Raw genomic sequence first — 18,604 nt, forward strand, 5'->3', positions numbered from 1 at the left:
TCATGTTAAAGCCCATCTCAGCATCACTGTCTGCTCAAAGCCCGTTGAAGGTTCCCCAATCATTCAAGGTGCGTGCCTGGCGCCCAGCACCAGCCAGCCTCTCTCCGCGCCCCTCAGGCTCCTCAGTCCGCCGTCTAAGGAGGCCGCCCCAGCTGGGCAGGCACACGCCAGCTCAGCCCTCACCCTCCGAAGTCCACCTGCCCCTCGGCCAGCCACTCCTCACCCGTCACACCCACCACCAGCACTCACGTCCCTGCTGCCCTTTCCTGCTTTATCACAAAGCCCTTATATCTAACCTACGACCCAGGCTAAACACCCATCTTGTTTAGCATCTGTCTCCCCTGCTGGAAGACGAGCTCCACTGGGCCGGAACTCTCACCATCTTGCTCGCTGCCCGGCTTGGGGCCTGGCACACCATGCACGTCCATGCCGTGGGTCTAGCGGGAGAGTCCAAGGGAGAGTCACCCCCCAGGGCAGAACTATGAAGGGCCGCACATCTGCTGACAAAGCGTGCAGGAAGGGCGGCAGAGTTCTCTACATCTGTGTTTTGATTTCAGTAAGGACTGTACCACAATTAAGTCACAAATCTGTTTAGCTTACAACTGTGAACTTCATGCAAATGACATGTTAGGTTTAACAGTGAAAATACAAGCTGCTCAGGGGTTGTGAGCAACAGACACGAGCAGCTGTTCATCAGCAGAAACACAGAACTATGTAAATATGTTATTTTTCTCTATTAAAAAGAAGCGTTGAAATAAAAAAAACACAGAACTGCACATTTAGTTTTAATTTTGCTCATTTTTAAATATTTCGGACACCTGTAAAATAAAACCACAAGGCCACTGAAACAGGAAAAAAAGAAAAGCCACTGTAATCGAGCACACGACTGAACTTCAGCAGACGTAACCAGGCAAAGCCCCGTGTGCCCACCCTGGGATTTTCTCAGTCACCACCGAACGACATCACACGGGTCATCTCATTAGGGATGTCACAACATATGGGGTTTTTAGGGCAGACACTCTGCACAGAGCTCTTTCTCCCATCAGCCCTTGAACAAGCGCCCCACTGAACCTGTCTGCAGGAGGCTGTCCCTGGGAGGCGCACACTACAGCCACTGTGTGACCTCCGACTCTGCTCTATCAGAACTACTTCCCAGCCGTCAGATCCCTGCAGGCGAGCCGTGTGAAGAGACGCGGCCCAGGTGCCGTGACGTCATGGGTGGAAGCGGGGGCATGCCTAGCTCACCGTGGAGGGGCCTCGGGAGTAGGCCATGCCAGGCTGACCTCCCTTTACAGATGCCAAATACACGGACTAAGACAGTCCTCGGAGGCGCAGGAGCGGCCCCGATGAGTACAAGGGACAGAAGACCCTGAAGACAAGTCTCGGAGAGCAATCGCACAGGAGACAGTGGGAACCGCCAGCACCCAGGCCCAACAGCATCCCCGTCCCACCAGATGGGGATGGGACGGGGCCCCAGCCACCGCCCCGCCTCTGGCACCAGCTTCACGTCCACCTGAGCAGCAAGGCCGAGTCCACACACCATAAAGACCAGAGTAGTAACCTCCACCCCCAGCAGGAAGCGGCCCAGTGGTGCCCAGTTAAAAAGCTCAACTTCCAGAAACAGGGCACCTCCAAGAAAATAAAGATCATTCCATTCAATCAGATCCATCTGGATATAGATGGAGCAATAAAATTAATTAAAAGCCAGTAGGAAGTAAGCAAAGAAATCAACTTTTATTAAACTGAGACATGTGAACAAGACTCAGCTTACTGATTTTCCCCAAGTCAGTGTGGCGTGGCAGGGGGATACTCAAAGGACAAATAGGGAAGAAAGAGAAAACATGACTATAAATGACCAGCCAGGTACTAGATCATCGGAAAGCACTGATTCTGAAGAAAATCCAGGCCACACTGTTTCTTCTTCAAAACAGCCCCCCTAAAAATGTTTAAGTTTGAAATTAGGAAAAGAAGGTCAAACTACCCTCAGATGGCAGGTCCTTCCCCTCTAAAGTTAACATGTTTGATTAAACTGGCCACTTCTATTCACCTTTTCCAAAATATATAAACCTCCTCAAATACAAACCACCAACGCAGGAAACGGAACTGGCCGGATTTAAATTGATCCCACAGCACCACTGTCCTACTTCAAGACACACTGGTCTCAGGACCCCCTTCCCCATCTGAAAGTTAGTGAGCTTGTACTCGTGGACGTGTATCTATCAATATCACCATCTCTGATATTAGAACAGAAAATGTGTGAATACTTTATTCATTTAAAAATTACAAAAATCCATACATTACATATTAACATACAAAACTTTTTTTTACCAAAAATAACTACTAGAGGGGCTTCCCTGGTGGCACAGTGGTTAAGAATCTGCCTGCCAGTGGAGGGGACACAGGTTCGATCCCTGGCCCGGGAAGATCCCACGTGCCGTGGAGTAACTAAGCCCATGCACCACAACTACTGAACCTGCGCTCTAGAGCCCGTGAGCCACAACTACTGAAGCCCGCGCACCTATAGCCCACAAGCCACAACTATGGAGCCTCTGCTCTACAGCCCGCTAGCCACAGCTACTGAGCCCGCGTGCCGCAACTACTAAAGCCCGTGCCACGTGCTCCACAACAAGAGAAGCCACGACAATGAGAAGCCCGCACACTGCAAGGAAGAGTAGCCCCAGCTCGCCACAACTAGAGAAAGCCCGCCTGCAGCAACGAAGACCCAACACAGCCAAAAATAAAAACAAATTAGTTAATTAATTTTTTAAAAATAACTACTAGAGTTTCCAAAACAACAGCAGTAAAATCTTAGCAAGAAGAGACACAGTTTTGCATTTTGACAAGTCTCTTTAATGTCAGACTTACTGGAAAACAACTGGGTTCTCATATCTATTACTGCATGAAAAAGAGGGCAGTGCGTCTGAACAGCCCGTTCAAGATAACTGCGGATATTCCTCTGTAATACAACACCAAACCTCAACAAGGCTTTATTTCTCCCCAAACGTGAGCTGCAATGTGGAATCTAAAACTGTACTGCTGAACTTTTTGTTACTTTATCACTTTAAAATCTGTCTTTAAATGGACATTTACCTGGGTCTGATTTGGTCATTCGGAAAAATACTGGTTCAGTGAGTTATGCAGACCTTCCGAATGTTGTTAATTACAGATTATCTAAAGCAACACATTCCTTAACATCAGCACTGATCTCATCAGAAAAGTCCTGGGGACTTCCCTGGCAGTACAGTAGTTAAGACTCAGCGCTTCCACTGCGGGGGCACGAGTTCGACCCGCGCTCAGGGAACTAGGATCCCGCATGCCGTGCGGCGCAGCCAAAAAAGTAAATTAATTAATTAATTTTTAAAAAGAAAAAGGGGGCTTCCCTGGTGGCACAGTGGTTGGGGGTCTGCCTGCCGATGCGGGGGACACGGGTTTGTGCCCCGGAGTGGCTGGGCCCGTGGTCCGGAGCCTGCGCTCCGCAACGGAAGAGGCCACAACAGTGAGAGGCCTGCGTACCGCAAAAAAAAAAAAAAAAAAAAAAAAAGAAAGAAAAAAGTCTTGAAGTCTTAGGAAGCTGCCAGGTTCACAGTGGCAGATACAAGCTTTCTGAAATTCCAATTCTACTTGGAAGTACAAATTTTACCACTGGCAATAGTGTTAGCTGCTTTCCTTGCAGTGACAGGCTAACTCTGTCCGTTTAGTAAGAAATACTGGTAATGTGTCAATTCTTCCATTATGGTGGTCCATGAAAAAAAGCGGCCAGTTCAGCTAGCAACCCAAGTAACTGCAGAAAGGCCCATCTTCCAGGCAACCTCCCAACTCCAAAACGCAGAAGTGCTTTCCACACACTTCCTGTTTTGTTACAGAGTATTAAAAAGGGGTGCACTCAGGGCTGAGATTTAACAAAATGAATGATTTCTACTGCTGCCCCAAGGACATTCTTAGAGGAGAATGGCTTTTCTGAACTGCACGGCAGTAAGGAATCCAGCAACAATGGTAGCTCGGGGACTCGGTCCAAATGTTAACAGGCAAAAAGAGGCAAATGACCTCTTGACAGTCATGAAAACTATTTTGACCTCAAATACCCACTGGGAATGTCTCAAGGACATCCCTGGGGTCTGTGGACCACAATGACAACCACTGCCTTCAGGAATTATATCTCTAGAAAGAAAGCATAAGAACCATATACACATTAAAATGAATTTCAGATAATGTCTGCTATAAAATGGAAACCATAAAAGCAATTAAAAGCAACTTTTACTTGATTTACCAACTGCCAATGATAAATGTAAATACAGTGCAGAGGCCTGCATATATCTCGCAATAAAAGTTTCAGTTTCTACGTAGATAATGCCCATATTTTAATTCTTCTCTGGTAGCTCCTAAATTGCTTACACTGTGAAGTATTATTCTGATAACATAAAGTACTAAATCTGCCAAAGATGCAGGACTGTAATAATGTACGGGGACTGTAGGCTTAAACACCTTAACCTTACTTCTTAGTTCTTTGACGAGCCTTACTGAGTGTCTATGGACTACGTATACAATTAATATCAACGACCTTACTGCATTTATTCATACATTCTTCAAAAAACAACCCCCGGGCTCTGTGCTAGACACACGCCGAAGGGAGCAGAGCTAGCCCTGCCCACAAGACACTTACTAAGGCAGTAAGTCGGAGCAGTGACACTGGGGGTATCCTGGGGATCGACTGCCTGCCAGGGCTGAGGGCAGACACGGGTGGGGGGCTGCAGCAGCTGCCTGGCTGGGAGGATCAGGGCACGCTGCCCAGAACCGGCGGAGAGCTGAGCAATCGGAGGACGAACGAAGGGGTCAGAGATGCCGGTCTACTGGCCAGACTCTTGAAAAGTCCACGGCATGAAACAAACTGGCAGAGGCTGCGGAGACCTGCCAGTGTAGGGAGGTCCAGGGGCGGGACAGGGAGAGGCAGCCACAAAGAATCTCAGGGGAAACTTGAGTATGGACCGTATCTTCAGTGACTCGGAATCACTGCTCCTGTTTGTAGGTGCAGTTATGTAAAACAATGTCCTTGCTCCCAGGACACAAGTGCTCAAGCACTGAGGGGTGAAATGAGGTGACCTCTGCAACTTACTATCAAACGCAGGAAAAAACAGAAACAACGCAACGTGCCAAAACATCGCCCCGTCGTGCACCTAGATGCAGGGTGTATACCTGTGTGTCCACCAGGCCCCTCTAGGAAGTGCCCCCTAGATTCCAGCGAGGAGGCAGCCAGGATCACAGATTCAGTCAACAAGCTCAGGTGAGCTCGGGGAACCAGCGCCCTGGAGGCGGACACCGTCCCGGCCACGGCCATGTACGACGTAATGGTGGAAAAACAGCCTGTACCACCTCTGCTACGTACCTACAAATCTCAGGCGACTGCAAAATAACTGTTTTAGAAAAAACAAAAATAATAAAACCCTCCAATCCACTCTGCCGCCCGCCAGCTGCCATCACGTCCCTCCAGAGCCAAACTCCTATAGCACATTCTGGAACTCTCGCCCACGCCCGTCCGCAAACACGATCCCTCCCCACACCCTTCAGGCCCCCAAACAAAACACTGGTTTCCAAACTCACCGTCGGACTGGACAAGAGCCCTGTGAACAATTCCCACCGGCCTCCCCGCTCAGCACTTCTCCTCGCTCAGAGCACCCTGGGGTCCTCCTCCTCCCCGGGGTTCACCCCTGGCCCCACCTACGCTGGGCCCTCCAGCGGCACTAGGTCTGAGCCTCACGCCGCGGCCCCCAGAGCCCCTTCTGGGAACCAGAGCCCAGAAGCACGTGTCCTGGGGGCACACGGCAGGCCCTTACAGGGAGTGACACCCATGCGCCCAAATCTCCACTGCCGCCCGGACCCCTCACCAGTGATTTCCCTGGTCCAGTACGTCAAACCACACTATGGCCATTTGACAATAAAATCCGCTCCCGCACTTCCAAAGCTGAACTCTGCCCCCATCCCTACTCTTTCCCAAGAGCACCGCCCAAGGAGATCCCACCAACCCCCCCAGAAAGAACCCTGCAACTCCTCTTTTAACTCTCTCTGCTGTCACCCCCAGCATCTGACCATCACCAGGCCCGGGGGCCCTGCCCACCTGCTCCTTCCCACCCAACTCCTCTCCCACTACACCTGCGCCGCTGGGCTCCGCTTCCTTGAACCCGTGAACCGGCTTCCCTGTCCCTGCCTCTGGTCCCTGGCGATTAGGTGTCATCTCTCTGTAACCCACCCTAAGGTGGAATCCACGGATCTGTCCCTTGGTCCCTCCCAAAGCCACACACGGTGAGGCGGGAAGCCAATCCCCTCCCAGCCATCCTGCAGATGAGTTCCAGGCTCATCCCTCCCAAAGGGCTGTCGTCACAGCGCCCGGCTTGGCATCACATCTAAACTCTACCCGCATTTCAGGCCTCTCCCAATCCGGCTCCTGCCTACCTAGATATGACCTCATTTTATTCACTCACTCACTAGACCAAGGGTTGGCCCCGTGGACCAATTCCAACCCTCCACCTGTACAGCCCATGAACCAAATCAAAAGAAGAACAGTATGTCCTGACATGAAATTACATTAAACTCAAACATCAGTGTTCACAAATAAAGTTTTATTGGAACACAGCCGCAACCAGCTGTCTGCACACTGGCTGGGGCTGCTCGGGGGCTGTCACAGCTTGTCCAGTGACTGACAGCCTCACTCTAATGTAAAAACCTCTGCTCTGTGCGCTGGATCATCATGTCACAAACACCCTGCTGGGCACATGGGAGCGACCCGTGAATCCTGGGCAAGTGAATAAAGAAACGACCTTGAGGTTCACGTGCTCCGTAAGCACAGATTCTCCTGAACTAGTCACTGGCCTGGCAGCTCCTTCAGTCCTTCAGCTACAGGGACAGAAGAGATCTTGGTTGTAATCATCTTCCCGTTATAAAAATAAAAAGGTAAAACATGAAACATTTGGAGACTACAGGCAATGCTCTCTCCTACACTTCACTTCACTTGTTGCTGTGTTTTTTACAGTTAACGTGGAAAACATTCAGAGACGTGAGGACAAATTAGATGACAGGTCAATTTTTTTTTACCTCTACAGAAGAAAGTTACGTCGCAAAGAGCCACAACACATCACGCTGAATTCAGGGTGAAATTTAAAATTTTTAGTCATTTTCCCACTTACATGTGCCCATATAAGAAATATTGGCCCTAAAATTATAAGAATTCAAACTCAACATTGCAAACTGTCTAAAACCATCTGATAGAATTTAAAATTGTCAATAAAATATCACTGAATAACAAATAATCTGCCAAACTTACAACACTATATAGCAACAGAATCTACCACAATTTACTTTCTGAGAAGTGCAGGAGAAAAGTCACCTCCCTGGAGAGAACAAGAGGCTATCTTAAGCCTGATGACTGTCAAGGGCGGCTGCTGGGCCAGCTGTGTGGAGTTCACACTGGAGGATTCCTCACAGTAGAAACACACATTTATCAAGGGTCCTTGCGTTTCTAACAAGTGTATACTTTACAACCATGCCCAAGCTTTTAACTAGCAAGTTGTACTATTTAAATCACCTCTAAGCTCCTGTCCAGTTCTCAAATTCTAAGATTCTGTGATGTAAGTTTATCACAGACAAAACTCTGACTACATGCAAATGTCTATCAATTAAATCTGCCCCATATAAACTGGTAAGCATAAAAAGATACAGGGCCTGGTGGGTGAAGCTGATGATAATAACAGTAATTATAGGCGCTACCATTCATTGGATCCTAAACACATCTTTGCATTATTTCACTGAGTCTTCACAACCTTGGATGTAGGTGCATCCCCGTTTTACAGAGATAGGCCCATCCCCTCACCATAAATATTTATTAAGGCAACATGAGACCGGAGAGCAGGTGGGGTGGCGGTAGGGGTAGGCATGGGGGGCAGGGCCTGGTCACTCGGTAACGCACTTTGCGTCGGGCTAACTAACCCCACTGCCATCCATCACCACATGTTCCCTTTGCCTCCCCTGAGAGCAGGGCTGTGCATCCATCCATCCTTCATTTCCCTCCAGAAACTGCAATCCGTTTAGCACTCATCTGCCCTTCCTGTTTATTCCCAGGAACTGCAAAGCTTGGAGAGGAGGGTGGTCAGCCGTCCAGGGTAAGGATGCCAGTGTCCTAATCATTTTCCACCTGGAAATTTCACAGAAACCAAATAATACTAACAACATGTGCCAAGATGTTAAGGAAAGCTGTACTCCTAGCCAGGAACATAAAAAAAGACGATGAACACCCAGCTCGAGCAGTCATTAAAACAAGTAATGAGGACAGGTGACAGATGCAGGGACCACTCCAGAGGTTTCTGACGCACAACTGACATCAGGCAAACACAGCCGCTCAGAGGCAGGGCCCATAACCAAGGAGAACAAAGTAATCTGATCTACAACAGAAAATGGACAAAAGTGTAAGGAGCCCGCCAAGGACGAGTCGCAGATGCTGGCTGACCCATGCATGGCGCTGGCATGGCTCGGTGGTGGCAGACACAGCCCACGCCACTGTCACCTCGGGGGCCGAGGAACCAAGTTCACAGTCTCCATTTTACTCAAGATCATAATTCTCAATGTGTAATTAAAACTTAGTCATGGGGACTTCCGTGTGGTGCAGTGGTTAAGAAACCGCCTGCCAATGCAGGGGACACAGGTTCAAGCCCTGGTCCGGGAAGATCCCACATGCCGCGGAGCAACTAAGCACGTGCACCACAACTACTGAGCCTGCGCTCCAGAGCCCACGAGCCACAACTACTAGCCTGCGTGCCACAACTACTGAAGCCTGCGCTCCTAGAGCCCATGCTCTGCAACAAGAGAAGCCACCGCACTGAGAGGCCTGCGCACCACAACGAGGAGTAGCCGCCGCTTGCCACAGCTAGAGAAAGCCAGCGCGCAGCAACGAAGACCCAACACAGCCAAAAATAAAGAAATTAACTAATTTTAAAAAAACAAAAAAACTTAGTCACGAAAAACAACATCCTAAAGATTAGAAACTGCACTTAGAACCCCAAAATTACTGGGCCTGATCTAAGACTGATGAAAAGTTCATGCGATTAAAATGTCCATGTAAAGCATGTATTTATAAAGATACTTTAATCTTTTCAAAGCCACATGCGTAGTCAAATGCCTTAATCAGACCAGAATGCCTCCCTCTTACTGCTCCAGAACCCCAGGAAGACGGTCTGAAACGTGATGAGGACTCTGAACTTCAGGCTGCAAATGGGCGAGGAGGCCCAAGTACCACGAACGCCATGTGCCAAGGGCCTCACACATGCTCAGATGTGCGCCCCACACCACCGCGGGAGGGACGCCGTGCGTGGCTACCCTGCACGCAGAGCAGACACTGCCAAGTCTGCCCCAAAGCCAAGCAGCCACAACACTGCTTTGAGTTGCACAGGTCCACCGATATGCAGATGTTTTTCAACAGTAAACATTTCGGTACTGCACAAGCTGCAGCTGGTTGAACCGAAGATGCAGAACCATGGATACGGAGGGCTGACTACAAGTTCTATTCAGATCTGCCACTACGTGCAGGGTTGCTGCCCCTGCCCCCCACACTGTTTAAGGGTCACCTGTACTTTTGTAAATAGATGGGTCCAGCACTGAACAGCAGAAGCCCTTAGGAAATAACCCTTCCCCAGCCCAACAGGACTATGTAGACTGGAGAGTGACCTTAAAGAACTTTTATAAACTTAGCAAATGACACCATGTAAGGTCATACTCATTTCGCATCCACAGCGCTAGCACATCATAAGCCCACCGCGTCCACACGTGCAACCAATAATCTGGGCAGACTTTAAACGCAGCCCGGCATTCTGCCTCTTACCTCTACTGTCAGTCTCTCCCATCCCTCTCCCAAACACAAGAGCAGAAGGAAATGATTATGCAAAGTGATTGCTGTCAACAATAAATACGCAGACTTTTGATGTCACTAAACTTGTAATTTGTAAGGAGTATGGTGCCAATTTATGATAATGTCGGTAAGGGCAAATGTTCTTAGGGAAAAATACATCCAAAGTTAATAAAGGAGTCCCTTTTTCTTTTGCTAAAAATGGACGTTATTGGGATAATTAATAAAATCTGAACTAGATCTGATGCTTAGATAACACAGCTGCATCGATGATAGATTCCTAATTTTGAAAATTGTACTGTGGTTATATAAGAGAAGGTCCTTGTTAATAGGAAACAGCCATTTAAGTGTTTAAGGTTAAAGGGACTTACTTCATAGTTTAAACTGTTCAGGAAAAACAATAGAAAAATATACACACACACAAACACAGAGAGTTGCAAAGAGAAAGGATAAAGCAAATATAAAATATTAGCATCTGAGACTCCAGGACAAGCCTACACCATAATTCTTTGTACTATTCTTGCAACTTCGAAGACTGAAAAAACCCAAATCCAATTCCTATGAAGAGATGCTGAGGCTATTCTTCCAAAGAACGGCAGTGAGGACGGACAGACGCGTTCTCATCTGAAGGTGCTTCGCTGACGCCAATTATACTTCGTGCAGATTTCCCCAAAATACACCCTGCTGACAACCCCAGGCTCCCTGAGTCAGCAGAGGAGCGCAGCCGCTGGCGGTGGAGCGGCCTGCAGGAAAGGGGCCCCGCGGGGGCGCCTCACCACCGCCTCCCTCTCGCCCAATTCCCCTGCTTGACTTCTTTCCCCAGCTTGCATGAGCACTTGCAGCCTCGACTCACACACTACGGTCTGAGGGGCAGGTCCAGCCAGCGGTTAGTTTTTGTAGATAAGTTTTATTGGGAAACAGCCCCGTCTATTCCGGCCTCTCCAAGGGCAGAGCTGAGTGGTTGGGACAGACCCCCAAAGCCAAAAATGTCTACTCATACAGCCCTTGACACAAAGTTTGTTCACTTCTGCCCTGCAGCCGAGCGTTTAACCACATCAGTGGCATCTCCAGACTCTAGAAACTGCCTGGAGACTAAGACGGGGGAAAAGAGACAGGAACTTTTGTTGAAGAGCAGTGATCGTGGCCTCCTGAGAGGCGCTCCAGGATGGGCTGGCTCTGCCGGCTCCACCTCCTGTTGGCCGGAAAGAGCGATTTCTGCTTCAGATTGTAGTGGATCCACAGAAATCCCAAAGAGGCAAAGCAGGCTTCCTGAGCTCTTGAATGATCCCTGGAGAACTCGGGAAGCAAGTTGAATTGAGTGTTTTTTGTTTGTTTTGGCTGCGTTGGGTCTTGTTGCTGCGCGCGGGCTTTCTCTAGTCGCGGGGAGCGGGGGCTACTCTTCGTTGCGGTGCGCGGGCTTCTCATTGCGGTGGCTTCTCTTGTCGTGGAGCACAGGCTCTAGGTGCGTGGGCTTCAATAGTTGTGGCACGCAGGCTCAGTAGTTGTGGTGCACGGGCTTAGCTGCTCCACGGCATGTGGGATCCTCCCAGACCAGGGCTCGAACCCGTGTCCCCTGCATTGGCAGGCAGATTCTGACCAGGGAAGCCCTGAGTGTTTTATTAACAGCTACGCACAGAGGGAACCCCAGGCAGTACACGTTTGCTTTCATCTTACTGCGCCCCTTCAGCTTTCTTTCTCCCAACACAGTAGGACTGCATTTTATACAAAGCTGAATTATGCAAATTTGTTATACAAATGTAAAATAACGTAATAAATATTAAACCATCGCTTCACAAAAAACGTGAAATTAGTTGAATCCTGCAAATCTGAAAAATCCACAAAATGTTTAATTTCAAAACTAGAAAGGCAGTTGACTGCAAACTATTGTTTGCCCACTGACAGCTGCAGCAATTCTTCACTGGTAAACAGGATGCCCAGCATTCTTTGTCAGATTCAGTCAAAACCGTGGGTGGAGTGAATGACTTGGCGTCTCCAGGGAAGCTCCCAGCATAAAAGGCAGCTTAACGCAGCACTCTGCTCCTGAGACCCACCCCTGGCTCCAGCCCACCAGTTCACAGGACAGGTCCCGTCCTGCCATCCACCTGCCAACGCAAGTGCAGGGCCACTCTTGGTGGTGACAGCTGGAACCGCAGCCTGAGTCATCCCACCCCACCCAGGAAGATCCAGGTGCCCGGGGGCTGTCACCACACTCAAGGGACACAGTTCACACCAAGAAGGAAATGCCAGCAGCACACGCACCAAGTTTTCACTGCCAGCTTTATCCAAACCCATTGCTACTTTAGAAAGGTTTAACTTTGCTTCAAGTCATTTGATGACTTTCCACCTTGAAGAAAAAGGAAAAATCACTAGAGACCAGAAGCAGCATTCTTTGCAGCACAGAACGTAAATCTTTATTACAGAAGGTTTGTCAGTACAGGGCTCTGCCCAAAGCCGCTCAGCGCAGTGCCGGCTTCCTGACACCACTCCGCCCGCCCCATCCCTACCTGGGCCCTTCCTGCCAACTCACTTTCTCCTTCAGAGCGTTACCTGCACTCATGTACTCTAAATGCTAACACAGGAGGACTTAGGGCAAGGAAAGGGTAGTCAGCTTCCACAGACCCTCCATCCCACCTATCTACCTTTTCAGTGATGTAATAAAACCTATTCTCATCTCTTCACCTTCTCTGGCCTTTTCTGGTGGATTTTATTCTTCCATCACTTATGCATTGTCAGCAATCCGACCCTATGGGTCACCAGTCATCACCACCACCATCCCCCCTCCCCAGCACGAGGGTCCTTATAAAGACAAAGCAAATCTTACTGGCCACCCCCCCACAGAGGCAGATGATCCAAAACATTTAATCAAATCAGACAGTTCTTGGCTATGGGTAGATGTGAAAGATGCAGAGAATTTAATTCAAAATAGGAATCAATTTCACGTGACTTCCACAATGCTTCGGGTGTACTCTCAGCTAGTGGCTTAGGAAGTTAAGGTTTCCATCGTGTTTTCATTCAAGAATACCCACAGGTTTCAAGCAATGGCAGGCTCTGGGTGGTCATCCCAAGCTCAGCTTCCTCTCAGACTTAGTCTGCAGCATTATGATGAGGGCGTGCACTGGGGGGGGGGGGGGGGGGGGTGACAAGGCGTCAAGAGCGATCCCCCTGCTCCCTGCCCTCTAGAACTGAAGAGGGCCCCCTCTCTTCCCAGGAGGCAGGCCGGGCACAGCCCCGATAGTGGACAGACAGAGTCAAAGGCAAGGCAGATGGCATAAAATGAGATCATTAGCTAAAGCTCTCGCTTTTAACTGGTTTCACAACCTACACAAAAGTGAGAAACCTAAGGGTTAAGTATTTTTAAAACTACTCTGAAAGGGAGGGATGATGCTAGGATTCTACTCTTCTGTGGACTTAGATGAGCTCCAGGTAGGATCCTGGAACAACAAAACCAGTGTAACTTTTTAAGAGCAAATTTCAACCATGTGATGCCGCCCCCCAACCCCCCCAGCGGCTCTCAAATTTGCCAAAAATAAACATTTCAGAATAGTTCAGGGCAATTGCAGTGAACAATTCATTATGCAATTGTTTTTATGACCATCATATATGTGAAGTCAGAGAACACAGTAACGACCTTTATTTCCCTCTCCTAAAGGGAGAACTTTTTACAGCTATTTCTAAGACATTCTCGTTGAGAACTTTAATAGGTATTTTCCCCCAGAAGTCTTTTCTTCAAAATGAGAAAATGCTTATTTTTTCCAGATTTAAATAGCTAAAGTGGTAAAGTTAAATGACATTTTAAAGTCAGTCGCCATTGTCATGTAATATGTATACTTAACTGTACAGCTGAAGTTTTCAGAATTTATAGCGTAGATGAAGGTCATAAGGAAAAACTAAGGCTCGTAAGCTGTAAGTGGTGTTACCAATAAGCCATTTAGGCAAGCTCACTAGACCCTGTGCCAGGGACACCCATTTACCGATCCACCAAACAAGGCTTGTGGTTCTTTATCTTTTCTCCTTGACAACCATCTAACACAGGAAGTATTTCTTCAGCAAAGTGCATATGCTACACCTGGAAGTCCTTTAAAGTGCAAATTCTGAACCGTTCCCTACCTTTCAACACCTGGGGTACTTCTGCGGCGCGCTAGTCAAGATTTGGGCACATGTGCCTCAACGTGGGTTTCGTCACGGTTAGACTTTGGGTATGCATTTCTGTCTCAGTGCACATCAAGAAACATGATATCATTATGTCTTATTACTGGTGATGCTGAGATGCTATCTGCCAGGTTTTTCCACTGTGAAGTTACTATTTTTCGCTTGTAATTTATAAACATCTTGGGAGAGATACTTTGGGGCTGTGTAAATATCACAGATTGGAAGAGACTTAAGGAGACGTGACAACTAAATGCAGAGAGGGATCCCGGATTAGCTCCTGAAACAGAAAAAAGACATTAGTGGAAAGCTGATGAAGTTCAGCAAAGTCTGCAGTTCAATTAACAGTACTGTGACGATGTTAATTTTCTGATTTTTATAAGAATATTTGATAATCTAAGATGTCAGCATTAAAGGAAGTGGGTGACAGGCATAGGGTAGCTCTCTAAACTATTTTTGCAATTTTTCTGTTAAGTCTAAAGTTCCTTCAAAAGGAAAAGTTTACTGGGACCTCCCTGGTGGAGCAGTGGTTAAGAATCCACCTGCCAATGCAGGGGACACAGGTTCGATCCCTGGTCCAGGAAAATCCCACATGCCACAGAGCAACTAAGCCCATGCGCCACAACTACTGAGCCCGTGCGCCACAACTACTGAGCCTGCGCACCACAACTACTGAAGCCCGTGCGCTTAGACCCCGTGATCTGCCACAAAAGAAGCCACCACAATAAGAAGCCCACGCACTGCAACAAAGAGCAGCCCCCGCTAACCGCAACTAGGGAAAGTCCGCGCGCAGCAACGAAGACCCAACGCAGCCAAAAATAAACAAATAAAATATAAAAAAAAATTTTTAAAAAGGAAAAGTTTACAAAGCTCCAGATTCTGATTCCGTATGTTGGACAGGGCCTGAGAGTCTGCTTTTCTCTCAAAAGCCCAGTGATGGTTATGCTGTGGTCCTTGCTGTGGAGCACTCCACTAGCAAGGCCCTGGAAAACACAACTGATGTATTTCACTACTCACAACTTTCAGAGGACAATCAAGTAAATGCACCAAGATTACACTTTGAGCACTGTAATCACTGCTTACCTAGAGGCAATCCTTAAACTTCGGCCCAGTGACACAGAGAGAAGCTCACTGCAGAGTCTAAAATCACAATCTTTGCTCTAACGCTGTCTGTGCTTGGCCTTCCCCAGACGAGCCTGGCACCCTGCAAGGCTGCGGAGCCAGAACGGCCAGCAGGAACGCACACCACCCGCCCACAACTGCAACGCAGCGGCGGCCATGGGGACCGTGATCTGGCCATCCATCCCACTGCTGGTGGGCAACCATCACCAAGGCCACTGGGAGGCAGGAGAGCAGAGCAATGAGAACAGACCCTGGACTACCTACTCACAGAAAGCGACTGGCCCCACAGGTGAGCTCTGCTCATCCCATTAAAATGACTTTTCATATCGTATAATAAACCCACAAGAAAGAATATAAGACAACAGGCAAGAGATGTGGCAGATTTCTGGCAGACCAAGAGGATTTAATGGGGGGAAAAGGAAATAGCAATGTGGAGCACACAGGAGTGGATACAACCAAAGGAGGGCTCTAAGCCTGTGGATGGCGAGGACCCCATACCCAGGATCCTCGGGCGAGGGCGAGGGCTGTGGCTGCCCACAGAAGTCAGATCCCTATACAGAAGAGCTGCACTACGGCCCTCCCGACACCAGATGGAGCAGCCCCAAACCAAAGGGGTCTTCCTTACGCTGAAAGGCCCATAGAACACCTGTCTTCTGGCATTTGAGGTCCCAGCACAATAAATAGTTCCCAAACACCTGAAGGGAAACCCGCACATTTTCAAAGTCAGCCCCACAGGGGACTTCCCTGGCGTTCCAGTGCTTAGGATCCCACGCTCTCACTACAGTGGGCCCGGGGTTCAGTCCCTGGTTGGGGAACTAAGATCCCTCAGGCCGCGCAAATGCGGCCAAAAAAAAAAAAAAAAAAAAAAAAAATTCAGCCCCACAGACCCTGATTTCTCTGCCTGCTTCCTCCTGCCTTAGACAAGAATAATTACCAATACTTGAAGAGTACTTGCCACACAAAGTAAGAAGCCAATCTTTTTAAAAAGAAGAAAACAACAAGTGACACTAGAGGAAACAAGAAATCAGAGAACAAGAGAACTGAACAAATCCTTAAGAGTATATCCTCAAAGCCAAGGACACAATGCATTCACCAGACAATACGTTATTACGAAAAAAGAACAAGTCAGTCCTCAGAAATTAAAACTCTGTAGAAATAAAAAAAATTTAAATAGGACTGGAAGATAAATGGAAGCCCTATCCCAGCAACAAGAATAAAACGACACAGGAAGAGGATAAACACGGGAGATTCAGAGAATTAATCCAAGATGTCCATCATCAAACTAACAGCAACTCCTAAAACAGAAGAGTAAAAGCAGACCAGACGAAATTCTCAAATGATACAAGAGCATTTCCAATTCCAGAGCCGAAGGACACGTCCCCAAAGTCAAAGAGCACTCGTGGTGGGACTCGACACTTTCGGGGCATTCTAGAAATGGCTGAACACCAACGAGGATCCTCACGAGTTACCCAAAAGGAATAAGGCTCCTTGGCAGGAAGTTTTCATTGAAATAAAGAAAGCCAAGATTAAAACGTGAGACCTGAACAAACTCAGATGTATAGTAAAAGAAAACATCAGGATGGTACCTGGGCTGGTCTAAAGAGTAATCAGTCCACATGAGAAAAAGGTTGGAGAGATCCAACACCATCCTTGAGAATTTAAAACGAGGTAAAGAATCAGTGGGAACAGAAAGTGCAAAGAAAAAGAAAGGCCGTCACAAACAATAGGAAAAAAAAAGGCTGTATAGAGGGAAAATGTATTAGCTGGCAGTGAAGCAATATCTGCTCGACAGGGATAGAAGAGGTGAGATAAGATACGAAAAGCTAACTCATCCTGTCATAACAGCAAGTCAAGAACGTATAAAACCAATACAATGCCAGCTTATTATTTAGAGCTATGGAGAACTTCAAGAAACAACAAAAAGATATCAAAGAATTTGAGGAGCGGAACTGAGAAGTGGGGCAGGGGCTTTGCTTTTCATGTTAAGTTTTCCACGGACATTTTATTGGGTACAATTCTTTATTAAGATATCAAGTATGTGTGCAGCTCTTTAAGAACATGGACTTGAGACAGATCGCGTTCAAACCTGGCTGTGTGTCCCGGACAAGTCCCTCACCCTCCGTGAGCCTCAGTCACCTCCCTGTCCACCTGCCTGGACCGCTGTGCTGAGAAACGCTGCAAACGCTCGGCGGGCCCGGCCGCAGCACAGGACCCGCACATGACAGCCGTTTGCTACAAATTAACGCCAGTGGTGACAGAAGCCCACGTCCCAAGAACACACGCTTATTTTAATTGCCAGACAAAGGAGAACTGGAGCTGAATCCACGGAGTTAACGTTACAGGCGGTTCAGGCGTTCCGAGCACCGACTAGTGGTCCCCACGGACGTCCCCCTCACTCGGGCCCGCCCCGGGTGAACCTGCCGCCTCCCGCACTTCCGCTCCGCAGCCGCGGTCCCCGCGCCCGCAGCCTCCGGCTTCCCGGGGCCTCTCGGAGGGGCTGCGCCGCAGCAGCAGCGCGACCCCGCCCCGCCCGCCCCGCGGCCGGACGCCGCTCGTGAGGGGCAGGTCCCGGACGAGAGGCCCGCGCCGGCCGCCGGCACCGCGCCGGCGGGGGCGGGGGGAGGGGCGGCCGGAGCCGGGCGCTGAGGTGCGGCGGCCCGGTGGCTGACAGGGCTGACGCGGGGGCGCGCAGGGCGGCGGGCCGTTGCGGCCGGTCCCTCGTCGGGGGGGCGGGGGCGGCGGCGCGGGCGCGGCGGCCGGAGGAGGGCGCAGGGAGGAGGGAGGAGGGGAGATCTCGCTCTCGCTCTCGCTCTCGCCCCGCGGGAAGGGGGAGGCGGAGACGCGACCGGCTGCGGGAGCTGCAATTACCGTGTGGGCTGCGGAATTCTCGTGGTGTTTGTCGAGGAGATGCGATAATGGCGTCCGTCCTCGCGAGAGAAGCCGCCGCTCTGCGCAGGCGCTGCGAGTCCCTCCCTGCGGCCCTCTGCCTTGCACCGTCTGCGCAGGCTCCCTGGGCGGGCGCGCCGGCCGGGGGGCGGGGCGTAGGGGAGGGGCCTGCCGCTCGGGGCCTCTCGCGCGCCCTTCGCTGGCGCTGGTGACCGCCGGGCATGCGCACGCGTCGTGCTCCCGCGCCACAGTTTAGGCCGCTAGGCTTCTTTCTTCCCCGTCGCGCGCTCGGGCTCCTCGCTAGCCCCTGAGAAGTCGCATCGCTGGACCGTTGGAGAATTTGCATTTTCTTTGAGGCCTAATGAATAGGAATTAGCTCCCCGACGACTACATATCCCGGAGGGCCCTGCGCGAGCTTCGAGCAATGCATTCTGGGACTCGTGGTTCCTGCGTCTGCGCCAAGCCTGCCGGTACTTGTGGTCCCTCCGCCCTCTGGTCGCCCGACTGCGCCCGCGCATGGAATGGTGGGACTTGTAGTTCAGATGCCGCGGTCGGCTGCTCCCGGCG

General features: G+C 49.6%; 1 protein-coding gene across 4 annotated transcripts in view; it reads right to left on the reverse strand.

Moving 5' to 3' along the window:
- BANP (BTG3 associated nuclear protein) overlaps positions 1–18,169 on the reverse strand; it is a 104,583-nt gene extending 86,414 nt beyond the window's left edge. For 2 of the 4 annotated variants that reach the window (XM_027119017.1, XM_027119013.1), the window contains exon 1: positions 18,020–18,169. The gene's annotated coding sequence lies outside the window, so the exon portion shown is untranslated. The remainder of the gene's footprint in view (positions 1–18,019) is intronic. The other 2 variants (XM_027119016.1, XM_027119011.1) reach the window with 1 other exon arrangement.
- Positions 18,170–18,604: the final 435 nt, after the last annotated feature.

Source organism: Aethalodelphis obliquidens, unplaced genomic scaffold (genome assembly GCF_003676395.1).
Source record: "Aethalodelphis obliquidens isolate GAN/ISIS:26980383/991018 unplaced genomic scaffold, ASM367639v1 scaffold20, whole genome shotgun sequence".
Lineage (NCBI taxonomy): Eukaryota > Metazoa > Chordata > Mammalia > Artiodactyla > Delphinidae > Aethalodelphis > Aethalodelphis obliquidens.